The sequence below is a fragment of the Bos grunniens genome, chromosome 14 (assembly GCF_055505025.1).
Source record: "Bos grunniens cultivar Pamir isolate PY7600 chromosome 14, Bosgru_T2T1.0, whole genome shotgun sequence".
NCBI lineage: Eukaryota > Metazoa > Chordata > Mammalia > Artiodactyla > Bovidae > Bos > Bos grunniens.
This window is the reverse complement of record NC_141178.1, coordinates 10428909-10445192: the sequence shown is the minus strand read 5'-3', so window position 1 is coordinate 10445192 and position 16284 is coordinate 10428909. Positions and strand designations below refer to the sequence as shown.

Below are 16284 nucleotides of genomic sequence, written 5' to 3'. Positions count from 1 at the left end.
AAGAAGCCAAGTCAGCAATTTAAACCAGTTTACTGCCAGTCCAGGCTTAGAAATATGAAGAAATGCCTTTTTCTTAAGGACTGTGGAAAGCATCTTACCACTCCTCCACTCCTAATTTCATTTTACTCTGAAACGCTATAAAAATGACAGTCGTTTTTAAATGGATGTCTAAGGCACTTTACCATTGCCGTGTGCACCCAGGGGGGTCTGCATGACTGTGAGCCTGGCTCCCACCGCGTCCTCAAAACACACCCACATACAAGGAGCGGCACAGCAAAGAACGACATACCAGCTAAACAAAATACTCAGGAACTGAAGGACTCACGACAGCCGATGAAAAGCCTTGTTTCAAACTGATTGAACATAACTTGTGATGGTGGATGAGGAAGGGAGCTGGGCAAACCTCAAGTCTGGCTAGATCATCTCTGTCCAGGTGAGGATGGCCATACCCCACCCTCCACCCTCTGTCACGGTGATGGAACCTCAGCTAGCCAGTCCCTGAGGAGAGACCCTGCGTATTCATCAGGGATTGTCCTGTGCCCGGACGACCCTGATTCTATCTCCCCAGTCATCTCTCAGCTTGCCAGAGGGCTGATTTGAAGGCTGGGTCCCCTTGCCAAACCCCTGACCCATCTGTTATTGATTGTAAAGTTCCAGAGGGCAGGGCCTTTGTCATTTTCACTTGCATTTTATTGTTCCTTTTGGTAGCAAGGTGTTACGCAGATGTGGCCACTTTGTAAATACTACAGCGCAGAGCTTTCCTGTCCTAAACGAAAGGAAACACATGGCCCAAGTCAATGCAAATTGCAAGTGCGCTTATCCTCCACCTGAAAAGTCAGGGGATGTATTTGAAAAACAGCAGATGTTAATGAGAAAGACAGGGTTCCCTCTGTGATTGTCTTCTTCCCAAGGTACAAACTGTAGAAGGAGTGGCCACGATAGGAACGGATTTATTCAAGAGAAGTAGATTCGAATCCCCGCTCTGGCACTTGGGGCCTATTTGATGTTGGACAGATTACCTTAACTTTCTGAACCTCAGTTTCCTTTGAGGTAAAGCATTCAGATCGCCCAACATTGCTGGAAGGATGAAACGGGCTGGGAGGCTCAGAATCAGCCACATAAAGGTGCTCCATAAATGGTGGTTCCACCTAAACTATACTTAGCAGAGAATGAAGTCCACTTCCTTGTTCTTCTACTCCTGAGCGCCCGTGGTGCACCTCTATCTGTGGTCTCCTCTATGTCCCCTCTGCCTCTGCTTCTTTATTTCAATCCAACATGGCAAATAGATGGGGAAACAGTGGAAACATTGGCAGACGTTATCTTGGGGGGCTCCAAAATCACTGCAGATGGTGACTGCAGCCATGAAATTAAAAGACGCTTGCTCCTTGGAAGAAAAGCTATGACCAACCTGGACAGCATATTAAAAAGCAGAGACATTACTTTGCCAACAAAGGTCAATCTAGTCAAAGCTATGGTTTTTCCAGTAGTCATGTACGGAGGTGAGAGTTGGACTATAAAGAAAGCTGAGCGCCGAAGAATTGACACTTTTGAACTGTGGTGTTGGAGAAAACTCTTGCGAGTCCCTTGGACTGCAAGGACATCCAATCAGTCCATCCTAAAGGAGATCAGTCCTGGGTGTTCATTGGAAGGACTGATGTTGAAGCTGAAACTCCAATACTTTGGCCACCTGATGCAAAGAGCCAATTCATTAGAAAAGACCCTGATGCTGGGAAAGATTGAAGGCGGAAGGAAAAGTGGACGACAGAGGATGAGATGGTTAGATGGCATCACCGACTCAATGAACATGAGTTTGAGTAAAACTCCGGGAGCTGGTGATCTACAGGGAGGCCTTTCACGCTGTAGTCCATGGGGTCGCAAAGAGTCAGACACAACTGAGAGACTGAACTGTATTGAACTTTCATGCCTTGCTTATACCAATTGCTACCTGAAGATATAATCTAAATGTAATTCAGAACAGCCAATCTAATACAAAATGTGATAGACAAATATCATCAGGTTTGGGAGAATATTACTGTTTCTCCTTTACTACCTGTATTTTGGAATTTTTTTTTTTTTTAGTTTATTGTAAATATTACCATATTTTTATTCGTCTCATTTATGGATGTTCCTTTGTTGCCATGGCAGTGGGAGGAAAGAGAGAAAAAATAAAGAGAGACACTTTCTTCAAGCATGCACAAAGGTGGTGATATTAACTGAAGACAAAGGTGAAAATTTCCCCACGTGCTTATGCAGACGGAGGGGCCCTGCGCTGAACCTTGGATACAAATGAGTTCCAGTGCCTGAACCGCCCAGCATGTGGAGTGAGGAATCCTTCCTCCTTGCCCTGGGACGTAGGAGAAAAATGTGGCCTGTCCAGGTCCGGAGTCCGCTGTCCTACCTGAGCAGAGAAAACCACCCCAGGAAGATCGGTGAAGAGTCCCCGCCTGCCCAGCGACCCAGATACATTCCGCTCATTCGACTGCCAATTGTTCTAGAAAATATTAAATTTTAGTTGATTCTGTTTGTTGCCTGAATTTCTTTGGTTGGGACCCTCCTTAGGTAGCAGAGAGAGCTGAGAATTGAGAGCCAGGAGTCCGCCAAAGCAAAGCCTACTGGCTGAAAGACCCTAACCTGAGGTGAAAAGAGCCATAGAGGTGTATCTTAACTACAGTTTACAAAACAAAAAATTATATAAAAAAAATTAAAAGCAAAGGAAGGCAAATGCAAAGTCTATGGTATGAGAGATGGGTGCTCATGTCTGGTGAATATGGTAATGGCAAAGACACAAGGTAGAGAGTCCTGGATGCTGAGCTCGAGCCAGACTGTGGCTAACTCTGCCTTGAAGAAGGCAACTTGGAGATGGTCCCGGATGATGAGAAACCCTGTTTCCTGTGCTGGTCAAAGAGGTCCTTCAATGAAGGGAGGAGCTCGACCGTCTCGCCCCTCTTGACAATCCCGGGTTCTATCCCTGATGCTGCGGTAAACAGAGAAGTAGTCCGTGGCGTCTTCTATCAAGTCTTCTAGCTTGGTATACGCTATTTCCAATTGACTACCCATGACAGACATTTTCTGTTTCTCTCAATATTTCTCAGAAGAGGGTACATCCACAGAGGGTACATGTCCACAGAGAATGTAGGTGGAAAAATCTAGATACTCTGACATCAATGGTTGTAATATTCTCATATACACTGGCCCCATTCTCCTAGATTTTCTGTAAACACTTGTGAATATCACACCATGAATGTCAAAATGAGAACATATTTTGATAGTTAATAGTAAACTGAAGTTTTACCCATTTTCTGTAAACCACATTGTTGGTGGTATTTCCATCATAGACTCAGGGGCATTCCAGTTGCGTCAGGAGAGGACAGACATCAACAAGGTTATGGAAGACAGGGGTGTGATAGGGCCACATCCCCAGTCCTGATAAATTACAAAAACTCTGGTAATAACCAGAGGCCATTCTTCAAATGAGGAAGGAGAGGTCACTAAGAGAAAAAACACCTTAGTGGGGAATAAATTTTAAATTATTTGACTAAAGATTTACCAAAAGTGGTTTGCGTTTTAACTGCCCACTTTGTCACCCTCCCACGTGAAACACCAACCATTCCTCACACTTGGCACCCATTTCAGCTGCAACCAACAAGAACAGGGACTGAAGAACAGGAGAGGCGGCTTCAGAAGTGAGAAAGTTACCTTTCCCAAAATGCTGAGTCATGGTGAGTACACTTCATTTCTACAATAAAGGCCATTCAGCGAGCAATCCACAGAAATTGTGACCCTTTCTCTCTTACATTAAGTCTGGCCCCGGTAGGATACTCTAGCTCATATTCCAACAGAAAGAAAGGGAAAGGATCTAAACCAGCATTTATTGATCACTTAGCATGTCCAAGCTTCCCTGGTGGCTCAGAGGCTGCCTGCAGTGGGGGAGACCCTGGTTTGATCCCTGGGTTGGGAAGATCCCCTGGAGAAGGAAATGGCAACCCACTCCAGTATCCTTGCCTGGAAAATTCCATGGACAGAGGAGTCTGGCAGGCTACAGTCCATGGGGTCACAAAGAGTCAGACACGATTGAGTGACTTCACTTTCACTTTTCACTTAGCAGGTCCAAGAGACAACTAAATATGTGTATATGCTTTCACTGATATGTATGCACGGAGGTATATGCGTATATTCTCTGACTTAAGTTTGTTTCAAAACTATGGGAAGCTGAAGCTCAGAGAGAGGTTAAGCGACTCCCCTGAGGTTACACAGCTAGTAAGGGATGGTTGCGTGATTTACCCAAGGGCGGTTTACTGCAAAACTGTCTTTCACTCTTCATCTTGCTGACAGTTAAGTGCTGAAGGAAGGCGTGATTCAAGATGGGTGCTTGAGGACTTCCCTGTGGGTCTAATTCCCGAGTGTCATAAGCATGTCTGCTAGTAACACTAAAGAGGGTCCTACTTGCTTCATTTTGGACGTGCTGGTTGTGGAGTTACGCTGAAAGGGCGTGCCTCAGTTGTTTGTTGTGATCCGCTCTGTATTGTCATGTGGAACTCCTAACTTGGCATGAATCAAATTTAGTTTGGACACTCTGGACTTTGAATATTTAGGGGAAAATTGTCTATTAAAAAGTTGTTTTTTAAAATATACTCTACACAAATACAGAACACTTAGTATTCAGATATTACTCAGAGAATAATTTCTTTCCAAACATATTCACCTCAATTTTTTAATTAAAGAAAAAGTTTATTATATATGTACATAAAACCTCTGATATAAAGCACATATATTTAATGTGAATTAGATACATAAAATTCTTTTCACAATAATTCAAACATTGTCCTCAGTTCTTGAAAAATTTCCTCCTCCCTCAAATCCAAGAATTCAAAAATTTTTTAAATCAAAATGGTATATTTCTTATTGGGGCTGAATGCCTTGAAGGTGGTTTCAGCCTTTTGCAACCTATGGGCCAACAGAGCCATGCTGTCTTCATGTTGCCGATGAGAGTGTTTGCTCATACTTTGGTTTCTTAAACATGCCATTGAGTCAGTTATCCCCCTGGCACGTTCATCCCAAATGTTCATCATTCCCATGATGGAAACTTAATCTGACTCAAACCCAGTCTTCATAAAAGGCTACGAAAAATATGTTGTCTATGGAAATCTTAACCCATGCTTTCATAAACTACTTTGTTCATAAAGCTATGACCATTTAATCCAAGAGAATTTTTAAATAAAAAAATTATCTGTGATTGGGGAAATTTGTAGGATATCTTACAAAATAAAAAGGAAAAGTTTTATTTATCTGCTCTTGCCTCCTCCAAGTAACTATTAGTATGTTAACTGTACATTACACTTACTATATTTTATCAAAGTCTAAAACATGATACTTACATGTTTAACCTCACTTATTAAGCAGCTCTTTGAAAAATACCGCCATTATAGAAATATTCTATTTTTTAATACCAATAGCATCTCTTTAAAAAATACCAAAAAAAAAAAAAAGTTTACTATTCTTTCTATATACCAGTCAGTCTCGTTTGGGGTAATTCAGTTCAGTTCAGTTCATTTCAGTCGCTCAGTTGTGTCCGACTCTTTGCGACCCCATGAATCGCAGCACGCCAGGCCTCCCTGTCCATCACCAACTCCCGGAGTTCACTCAAACTCACGTCCATTGAGTCAGTGATGCCATCCAGCCATTTCATCCTCTGCCATCCCTTTTTCCTCCTGCCCCCTATCCCTCCCAGCATCAGAGTCTTTTCCAATGATTCAACTCTTGGCATGAGGTGGCCAAAGTACTGGAGTTTCAGCTTTAGCATCATTCTAAGCTGTCTTTAATTATAAGGAGCATTTTTAAATGCTTTTCCCCCATAGATGGGACTGAATGAGAAGTTGCTAGCTGTAAATCTATGTGCACATCCTATGTATTCTACCTTAAAGACTTGTGCTGAAAATGAATCATGGGGGTGTTGGCTGGACATCAACTATGTCATTAGGGAAGCAGTGCTCGTTTAGTCAGTGTTCTCATGGATGCTAGCATTAGATGTGCTCCCACGTTGTTTGTGGCCCTGATTTGAGACTTTTCAATCAGTTTCAATTTTCATATCCCTTTGCACGTCCAGATTCTGGCTGTGCCTTGCAGGGGAAGTGCCAAAATTCCATGAGAAAAACAATCCCTATGGAATTTTTGGCCTAACCAGAAGCAGGAAGAACAGGAAACATTATTTTTAAAAGTCCCGTTTTTCACACTGTTGATGTCTGGAGAGTCAAGATAAGCTCTGAGCCTACTTCCAAATCTTTGGGTGCCCCTCCAAGCATACTCTAAATGGGGTGTGAAACATAGTTTGCTGGGGGTGGAGGCGGGGCAGGGAGGGAATTGAAGCGCAATCAAGATGCGATAGAATTGGCAGCAGGGCTTTTCTCTGTTTAGTTTCCAGAATGATGGAGGTGAAGCTGGAGGTTTCCCATCCTTAATGCCTTATCTAGGAGACAGCTCTGTGAATACTAGTCCAAAATGTTACTTTTCTCTTTTGTAAATATTATACTCTGAGTTGTTGAGTTTTAGTGAGCCAGAGAGCACAAAAATAATCTTTATTCTTGAAATATTTATACATAGAAGCGTTACTGAAATAAGAATGCATGATTCCTTGGATTGGATTACCAAGTTGTGACATAATTACTTTATTTTTAGCTCTTAGAGCTTAATGGAAACACGACATGGAAAGGGCTGTTGGGGCAGAAACCAAGTTGTGTAAAGTATTGTGAATGGTTATTAATGAAACTGTTATTGACTTTCCTAAAGTTCTACATCCTTTTGCTTCATTGAGTTATCAACTAGATCCTTAATTTTACCTGTGAATTTAGAAAAGATGTAAATCATTGCATTTGGAAAGCATCTGTGATAAAGCACTATAGCGAGACCTCCAAAGATGTTTAATACAAGAGTATCTCCAAACCTGAAACTATATTATAAATATCTTACAGCTGTTAAAGATCTACCATATATATATGTGTGTGTGTGTGTGTGTATATATAGATATAGATATATACACATATTTATTTATTTATATATGAGGAGTATAACTGTTCTTCCAAGTTTGGTAAAGAAAAGCATCACATACATAGCTCAGTTTTGAATTTGAATGTCATCCTTTATAACAAACCACATGTGTTTACCTATTTCATAACAAATGTTCTTTAAGCAAAAGGGAGAAAAGTACATTTTGCAAAATGTACAATTCTTCAAATAATGCTGGAAGTGATATTTGACTTTTTCTTAAAATGTACAGGATTTATTAACATTTATTTTCAGTTGTCTAGGAACTCATGAGAATAGAGAAAGCTCAAGACATGTTTTCGACATTGCACTTCGTTGCATGGCAATAGATGAGAACAGCAATTCACCTGCCTCTGCTAATATTCAGTGGTGTTCACAACTGAATTAGCAACCGGAATGACTGAGTAATTTAATGATAACATTTAGTAAGTGGAATTCTTGCAGATGCCCATGCTTAGGGCTGAAATAAAGGACACTTTCTTACCATGAGCAATGTGAAATTGAAAACTACTTTTCATTTTCTTCTTGTTCTTGTACTCTTCAATCAAAAACATATATTTCTTTAGTGTCTCCTTAGTACGTCTAGTCTCTGAGCTTTAAGTTGGTCATCTGTAATACTCATATTTTCTCTGAATTCTCAAGTTATATTATGATAGATAGATAGTAGACAGATAGATTGCCATATGAGTGTGTGTGTATGAAAGAGAGAGATGGAGTGAATGATATTGCATCTTAATAAATCAGGAAACAATAAAACCCATAAGGTCAGTTCTCCTATGCATTTATTATCAAAGTTGAAGAAGATAGTTTCTGTAAGCAGAGGCTCAAGTTTTATCTACTTAATGCCTTTACAATGAAGTCATTTAGGAATAGTTCATATTGAGGTCACCTTGTCCATTACTTGAAAAGGAAACTTCTTAGAGTCCAAGAAAAACTACAAAATTTATGTAAATATTTTTTGGCCAAGTCCTAATTTTCAGAAGTAAGAAGATGCTATAGGGACAGGTTACTGGGGAGATTTCTTTCCCTTCAATGCAGTCACGTCAGCACCATCAGCCTGGTTTGCTCAATGACTTAAATAGCATTTCCTCTCTTTCTGAATATTAAATGTACCAATGCTATTTAATAAACAAGTTTGTGTTCATGGACAATATGCAAGATAGAGAAAAATGAACACAGAATTAATTTCTTCTAGGACAAAATGACTGCATGAGAGAGAGGTCTTCTTCTGCTGGAAGTAACAGCTAATGATGGTATATTTGGGAGGAAATCTTTCCAATGAACTATAAGTTGAAATAACATGCGATTTGAGGCAGGGCATAAATACATAGATGCATAAACAAGATGGTCTTGTAATTTTCAGGGTGTTTTATAATCTTTAACATGTTTTCACATAGATATGCCTCACATGTATGAAAGGGGAAGAGTGAAGTTTACAGAAAACAGTCAGAGAAGTAATTAACAGAGCTAGGTCTGGAGTCAATTTTTTTGACTCTCTCTCTCTCTTTTTTTTTTGTTCCTGTTCCCATTTCACCATACACCTTCTCATTTGAGAATGACTAGGATAAAACTTTGATTCGGAATTTCTCAAGGCAACAGAAATAGTATTAGCACAAGAACTGTATTTTTCAAAAAAGAAATAATTGATTCCTTTTGATTTCATCACACTACCATTTTTAGGTAAACACACATGAGTGCACCCTTTAAGAGTTAAAATGAGTTACTACATTTATTCTCTTACCTTGGCATCAGTTACAACATGACTTAAAGGCAGTGACATGTGGCAGAGAAAAATCAATAGCTAGAAATAGTTAGCTATGCCACGACTCTACTTTGAAAGGTCAATCATTTCATTTTTCTCTGGTATTTCATGGACTTTGTCACCCTAAATTAAAAGAGAGAAGAAATCAAAGTGGATCTTAAAGTTTAATATATGTTTGAGAACTCCTTTTTAGAATAGCTAGCAGCCTTCAGTGTCTCTTGCTTTTAGTCTATTGTGTCCAATAGCCAGTATCATGTACATTTCACAAGAACTAATTTGTGTTATTTAGGAAGAAGAGTTAGATTTATTTGCTCAGCCTTGATTAGATTAGACCTGGCCATATTGGCTGGGTCATTGTGTTTAACTCCTTATACTTAAGTTTTATAACATTAGAATAAAAGGATGGGCACTGCCCATCAGTGCCTGCTCACAATCAGTTATCCTTAATGTGCCTGAAAGAAACAGAGAGAAATGAAAGGAGACACTTTCTCATTCATGATTCTTTTAAAAACGGTTCTCGCTGTCTTCCCCCTCCCATCCTGATATGGCATGCATGGCTTGTTCTCAGCCTGCTCTGAGACAAGCTGGGGCAGGCCCTGTAATATGATTCAAATTGCAATCTCATGTCTTGCATCCCCCAAACACCTCATCTCCAGTGCAACCTGGAACCTTCATTTCAGTCCCCAATTAGACTAATATATCTGCCCAGCTCCGATTGGGGGTGATGGATCTGCTGGGCAGGTTGGGGGAAGACAAGGAGATTTTCTCAGCTCCTCTGCATTCCCATAGGCACGCAGCGTTTGACAGATTGGGCAGAGCTGCCACGAAAGAGTCTGACACAGATGGTGTAATTAGAAAACGCGAAGTGCGAGTGTGAAATTTATCTTTGATCAGCACCTCCTTGCCAGATTGTCATCTATGTTAATATGATGATGGCTTCTTGGAGATGGATAGAAGGAAACAGCAGCCTGGAAGAGGAGAGGGAGACTGTTCACTCCATAGAGAAGATTTTCTGTTTACTTCTGAAACCCAATCAATTTCAACGGGCCAGAATGAAATTGTTCTTATTTAATTCATATGGAAAATGAGCCTAACCTGATTCGAACACTTTATTAAATGTGATCAATATGGTAAAATTTGAGCTTGAGTTAGAAAGGAGACACGTTAATTTTTATGGAGTAATAAATACCAAAATACAATCTCTAACTGTAGGAGCTGTTAAAGACCATGTTCATCTCTGTTTATCAAGACTCTATGAAAAACATATAGAAGAAAATCACTGCATTCCATAGCATGAAAACTTCACACATTGCCACCAAAGTTTTATTTACTACCTTTCCTCCACTCATTCTGCTCCAAAGTAACACATATGATTATTATTCAGTGCAAAGTACACAAGCCTATCTCCTCTCATGTTTTAGATTTTATACTTATTTTTCTATATTTAGCAATTTGCAAAGATTAATAAAATGCATTAGTAGTCAGGACTTGAGGAAATTGCTTCCTTTTGATGTATTTTTCTGAGAAATCAGGATATTTACCATGAGGGGGATCAAGGGTAGCCATAACCCATTTCTTAAGTTCACTATATTTAAGAACAGTAATCTTTTCTTTGGATGGCTCAAAAGGTTCAGGTTTACAAGCAAACTATGACAGACTACATTTTCCCATAATCTGCTCAAATGTTCACGTTGATGGTGCTAATTTTCAGTAAGGTAAATTAGCATAATTAATGAGCAGCCAAATTTGGGGGTAATACAGTATGTAATTAACATTAGAGAGTTCTGTTGTGCCACCTGCCCCCACATTTCATTGTTGCAGGGATCGAACTGTACAGGAGGAAATTTTCCCCTTTGCTGCACTGAGCAGAAAGCAGCTTTCTTCATCAGAATAAGCCATTAGCCGTAATGGCATGTAGGTGTAATGGAATGTGCTCGAAACATCTGTGCTGAGAGCAGGGGAGAAATTGCTGCATGCAGTCGTAGGCCTTTGGGGAGCTTGATTAAGGGTTGCTTCAGAGAACTTGAGATCTGGCTTGGGATGCAAAAACACACACACAGACAAAAAAAAAAAGAGAGAGAGAGACACGGGGAGAGAGAAAGGAAAATAATGCTAATAGATTTACGGACGTACTGCAGGGAGAACAAAGGATTTTTAATTTTTTTCTTCCTTTATTGCTCTTATATTGCATCTGTTCTCTGTTGGGCTTTCACTTATTGAAGTGATCTGGAAAAATGTGGCTCTAAATGTAGTTTAAAGGGAAAGATCATAGCTGTAGAAATAAAATAGCTTGATTTTTTGGTACCTTTTGCTTAGCTAAAGGAAAGTTTCTCACAACATGTAAAGAAAAATTCTAAATATTATTTATGCTAAGTGCTATCTTAAAATTCATCTCAGAAAATGAAATGAGAGTCCAGGTTTATAGCTAGAAATAAATTTTTTGTTTTTTCCTCAGTCAACACACAGCGGTTCTTGTACTGTATCTGCTAACTGACTGATTTGTTTTGAACTGCTTGATTCAGTGCTTAAAAGGAATGCCCTGGACTCATTTTTAAACTCACCTTTTCCACAGAATTTTCATAAATAGGTATATGATAGATAATAACATTGTAACTTCTGAGGACAGTGGGGAATTTTTTTAGTCTTTTTTTTTTTTTTTTAGCAAATCCTTATTGAGCACTTGCTATGTGAAAAACACAGTTTCTTTACCCAGTGTTTGGTCACTATTGCTAGAAATATAATAAATTACATTTGGCAATGAGCATGGCCAATTGCAACACCTCAGCCATCTCCTTATTCCATGCTGACTGCTGAAACTGAATCCAGCATGCACTGATACACATCGATTGATAAACAACTCAACTAAACACATCAATTCTGATGAGCTTTGACCATTTCAGAAGTGTTTAAAAAAAAAAACAAAAAAAACCTGTCTTTTAACCAGAGCCTTCATGGTAAAGATTAGCCAAAAGAGAGTCATATTTAAGTAATGAGCAAGAAAAGGGTTAAACATCTGTGAAACTGATGGAACTGAAATGGAATTAGTATTCTGCATGGGACAGATGTGAATGTATTGCCTAGAAAATTAGAAACAAACCTGAAAATATTGGGTGATTTTATGATTAGGTAAATCTTATACTTTCTAATTATAAATGACAATGAAGCACTCTATTGGCTGGAATCTATCTTCCTTATGAAATAAGAAGCTTGCTGAGCTGGTGCCAAAAATTCCTTACACTGAAGTTTAAAATATGTAGGGAGGCAAGAATGTAATAAAAATTCAAAAGCTAATAATATTATGGTGACTGGCATTGTTTACAATGTACAGCACCTGCTGTTTGGGGAAAAAAAAGGAAGAAGAAAAAGTGAACTCATCAAACTGTTCCTAAATGGAAAATCTGGGCTCTCTGCCAATTACACAATGTGCTTCAGGTGTGCGGTAAATAGGAACAATAAAAGGTGCAGAGCAAAGAATAGGAAATGTTAAATCTCAAATACACGAGAATATTAAGATGATGTTTCTTGAAAGAAAATCTTGGGACTCTTCCAGGGTTCTCCTGTGGAAGGAGAGGGTTTAAAATTTTACACAGCATATGTAAAGTTCTAAAACTTTTAATTGCCTGTATCTTAAAAAGAATATATATGAATGCAAACGCATTTGCTTCAGCAGCAATGCCTTGAGTTGTTTCAGGCAGAAAGGTCCATCTAGACCTGCAAACATGAATTGCATTTCTTCCAACCTCTCTTTATTACTGTGTGTGTGTGTGTGTGTGTGTGCGCGTGTGTGTGTGTGTGCGCGCGTGCGCGCGCGCGCGCGTGTTTTGAAGTTGGCGGTGTGAAGGAGTAAATCCTAAGAGTAAGAAGAGAGGGAAAAGTAGCTTCTGTTGCTTATTGTTGAATGCTAACTTTCTGCATCAAAATTAGCATTATGAGCCACTGCAAAATATCAGACACAAGTGGGGGTGAGATGTTGCATTTCTATCTTTTCACTATGAAACCCCTAATAATGGATTCCTCCAGAATTGGACACCTATTTTTACCAGCTAACAACTCACACATACCAAACTTCCCTTTGTAGTTCAAATGTTTTTCCTTTCTCAATCAGATATTTTAAAATCAAGTCACCTTTGGAATATCTATTACATTTTCAAATGCCAATCTTTCATGAATCAAACTGAAACAACATCTTAATGCATATATTTTAAAATAATGTCTAAGGTGACATAGTTGTTTTACAGTGATAACTGGAAACTAACCTTCAAGAATAGAACACTTTTCAAATATTCAATATTTTAGTGAGTAGAAGTAAAATGAGTTTAGGTGTGTTTCTTAGACACTGAAAATTGTGGAAAACTAAGCAGGTGCAGAGTATCTGAAACAAGTTTTGTTCCTTTCAAGTGGGGAAATAAATGAAACCATGGTAGACCTCCTAAATGTCCCTAGCAGACGTAATATTAAGTCAAAGAGATGGGTCCTCCAATGAGTCAAAATATGTAGGAACAATCTCTGCCAATTCTACATGGAAACGTATTTACTCTTCACCATTTACTGGGTCATCCTAAGGAATTTACTTAAGCTCAGTTTCTCATTTTTAAAAGGCAGTTAAAATAGTAGCTAACTTGTATGATTTTTATGAAGATTAAATGAGATAAGCAAAGCACCTAGTCTAGTAACTAACACATAGTAAGGATTTGGTTAGGTTAGCTAGTGTTATTACTATTATTATTTCTTAAGTTTTCTGAGTTTTCTGTGTCAACAGCTGTCAAGAGGTAAGATAGAGCATTTGCAGTTGGCACTGTTTCAAAGATCTCCAGCAACGGAATATTATGAAGAAATAGAGCTCAACTCCACTGACAGTTCCTTGCAGAATATGAATCAGAATTGTTAAGAAGGTGAAGGAGCTAACGAAATAGGAAATTCACATACCGACCATGAAAATCTGGAAGTGCACAGTGTAATAAAGTAGAAAGATTAGAAAAAGTAGAAGATTAGAAAGATTATAAAGTGAGTTTTGCTTTAGACAGACTCACTTTTGATTCCTGATTCTGTTTATTACTATCTACTGACCTTTGGGTAAGTGATTTATCTTCTTTTAGCCTCAGTATTTCAACTGTAAGATGGGGGTGTTGATATCTACCTTACTGTGAGAACTAAATAGCAAAATGGTTGGTAAATTGCCTGAAAAAATATGCATATAAATATTCGTTCCTATACCATAAATTGTCTGTGACCTCACCTCCTTTTCTAGATCTATTTTCCCAATTTTACATACATATATTATATGTACAAATATATATATGAAAGCACTTTTAATAAGGGATCTTGAGCTCTTTTGATGAAAAACAATCAGGAAATTTATTTCTAAATAGTTTCATGATTAAGTTTCAAGTATCAGGCTTTCCCCATGTTCTTTGATTCTACAATATGCAAAAAGTACATTAATTCCACATAAGTCGTCATGTGAATATGTCAATATGAGTTGCCAATATTCTTCCAAATTTGGAATGAGTAAAACAGCAAAAACATATTTTCAAGATAGCGATATTTTATAAAATGTTCAGGAATGACCATGGTATTAAACTCATCACTAAAACTTCCAAGGGGGTACATATTTTGAGTCAAGCTTTTAGTACTGTCAAATCATTTAAACAAGTGGTGGGCTTTAAATACCACCTAAATATTTGGTAGAGGTTCTGACTGAGCACCTGGCATCTTGTGCCTCAATTATTAAAACTATATTCTTATTAGCTTTCATTCCCTTCTCCAAATACCTTCAAAATCTTCCTTGGAGGGCAGTGATGCTTTAATTGTCCTTCCTTTTAAATTATCTTCTCACTTAAATTTTGAAAATCACCTCATAAATCATAATCATGAAGAATGCACACAGTTAAATATTTCCTTATTAATATGATGAATATTTTGACTAGACTGTTCTACAGATATTAGCCCATTTACATTAGGGCAACTTACTGAAATTATCCTCAATGTATAATATTGCTTTCTGAGTACAAAGCATAAGTTCTACAGAGGCAGTAATAGCATTCAACACTGAGTGAATATCCTCTCATATTGATGGTAATGATGGTGATTACTTAGATGATGGCACTGAACACGTGCCATGCACAAAGTAGAACCAAATGTCCAATGAATGAGCGATGAATTCTGCCTGTGGTCAAAAGAAAGGAGCACTCTCAACCCTGCAGCCCCTAAGGGTTGATCTTGTTTCTCTTGGCTGCTGCTGCTGCTGCTGCTAAGTCTCTCCAGTTGTGTCCGACTCTGTGGGACCCCATAGATGGCAGCCCACCAGGCTCCCCCGTCCCTGGGATTCACCAGGCAAGAACACTGGAGTGGGTTGCCATTTCCTTCTCCAATGCATGAAAGTGAAACGTGAAAGTGAAGTCGCTCAGTCGTGTCCAGCTCTTCTCGATCCCATGAACTGCAGCCTATTAGGCTCCTCCATCCATGGGATTTTCCAGGCAAGAGTACTGGAGTGGGTTGCCATTGCCTTCTCCAGTTTCTGTTGGACCACCTTACTAATGACATCAGAATAAAGATTTTCAGAATTATGAACAATCGTTAACTATTTACACCAATAATTATTGCAGTCACAGTAAGACCCAAGGGATGTTTCTTTGGATAATAAAGGCATATTTGAGCCCATTTCCACTGAAAGACATTTGACACATTTTCTACATATGAGAAATAATACATATTTGCATTCATTTTTTAAAATGATTTTCAATAAAGAGTTAAACTCTTTCAAGATTCTCTTCATTATTTATGGCAGGTTCCCCAGGATTTTGTGAATATAGACATTTGAAAAAATGATCGTTATTGTTCAGTCGCCCAGGTATGTCCTACTCTTCCCGACCCCATGGATAGCAGCAAGCCAGTCTTCCCCATCCCTCACCATCTCCAGGAGTTTGCCCAAGTTCGTGTCCATTGTATCACTAATGTCATCCAGACATCTCTTCCTCTGACGCCTTCTTATCCCTCTGCCCTCTATCTTTTCCAGCATCAGGGTCTTTTCCAGTGAGTTGGTTGTGTGCATCAGGTGACCAAAACATTGGAGCTTCAGCTTCAGCGTCAGTCCTTCCAATGAGTATTCAGGGTTGATTTCCTTTAAGACTGACTGGTTTGATCGCCTTGATTTCCAAAGGACTCTCAAGAGTCTTATCCAGCACCACAATTCGAAGGCATCAATTCTTCAGCTGTCTGCCTTCTTTGAGGTCCAGCTCTCACAACCGTACATGACCACCGGAAAGACCATAGCGTTGAGTATATGGACCTTTGTCGGCAAAGTGATGTCTTTGCTTTTCAACACACTGTCTAGGTTTGTCAAATGATAGCTAATTTTAATTCCTTGCCAGATGCTTAAAGAAATGGCACAATCTACTGCTTTTAAAAATATCTTGTGCAGGATGAGAAACACATGTACACCCGTGGCTGATTCATGTCAATGTATGGCAGAAACCACTACAATA

The 16284-nt window shown here is 38.9% G+C and overlaps 1 long non-coding RNA gene across 1 annotated transcript in view; it reads left to right on the top strand.

Annotated features, from left to right (window-relative positions):
* The first annotated feature begins 3606 nt into the window (after positions 1 to 3606).
* Positions 3607 to 16284, top strand: part of LOC147359025 (uncharacterized) — a 67726-nt gene continuing 55048 nt past the window's right edge. Inside the window, exon 1 of the long non-coding RNA XR_015140137.1 lies at positions 3607 to 3719. This is a non-coding gene — a long non-coding RNA (uncharacterized LOC147359025). The remainder of the gene's footprint in view (positions 3720 to 16284) is intronic.